Raw genomic sequence first — 1,140 nt, 5'->3', positions numbered from 1 at the left:
TTGTAGTTAGTTCAAGGATCACTGGCCTTTAAGAGTGTTTTCCAGTCCAGTCTGTTGGGGCACCACGCCTTGTTCCCAATGTCCACCCTCATCATTCCCTGGGGATCTTGCTGCTCCCCTCCTGAATAATTTTTATTGATCAATCTTTGTAAGAAATGTGTCAGCATTATACCCAGTAAAGATTTCTATGTGCCAATAATGTCTGGAGTGGAAAAGTTGGCAACGAAGGCCAAAGAACGACACATATATTAGATAACTTTTCGGTGTAAATTAAGTGAAGATGTACAGAGATCATCAGTTCTACATTCAGCAGTTCATACATATTTTGTCTCCCTCACCCATTGCAAACTCTGTCAATGTACCATCGCTATTTCACTTGTTTTCTGTTCCCATTCCTCCTCCTTTCCTAACCCTCTGAACTTGGTTCTTCCCACCACAGAAAGGTCAGTCCATTCCAGGCCTGCAGGGTCCAAAATCTTGGTGGGGGCGGCTCACCTGTCTCTATCCAATCTGCAAGCAAAAAGAGTGTTTTTAATATGACCCCTTGTAGATTTAAAATGGAGTCAGTGGTTTCTATCTGTTAAAATTCAGGAGGTAAATCACTCTTCCTAGGAAAAACCAGGCAAGGAGAGAGCTGCTGACACCTGGTATATTAACTCTTTAAAGGGGATGCTGAGGAGAGTGGGGGATGTGGGAGGAGGGGTCCCGGGAGGCAGGGTTAAATGAATGTAGAAAGCACTCCACTTAGCTAAATCAAGGTCTAAGCATTCCTAGGGCATGGATAGCCATCAAGGAACCATGGTGGACATCCTTAAGGATATTTCTCATTAATGCAGCTGAGACCTGATGCTGAACCTAAGTCTGAAGCAGGAATAAAGTATACAGTGAAGGAAATTTGCAAAAGCAAGACAAAGAAGTTTGGTCCTGAGTAGTTCAGATAGCTGTTGGGCAAGAGTGGCTTGAGAAATGGGAGTGGAGAGTTCTCCATCTCACAAGATCATTACTTAGGAACCAGTGAGTCTTGGGGAGCAAAAGAGGGACCCATTTGTAGGCAGTTACAACATGAAAACCCTACTGACATCGAGTTGATTCCAACTGATATTGACCCTATAAGATAAAGTAGAAATCCCTAGGGTTTCT

The sequence above is a fragment of the Echinops telfairi genome, unplaced genomic scaffold, assembly GCF_000313985.2.
Source record: "Echinops telfairi isolate 266 unplaced genomic scaffold, ASM31398v2 ScPeMD7_3533;HRSCAF=4204_0, whole genome shotgun sequence".
Taxonomy (NCBI): Eukaryota; Metazoa; Chordata; class Mammalia; order Afrosoricida; family Tenrecidae; genus Echinops; species Echinops telfairi.
This window is presented reverse-complemented; position numbering follows the sequence as displayed.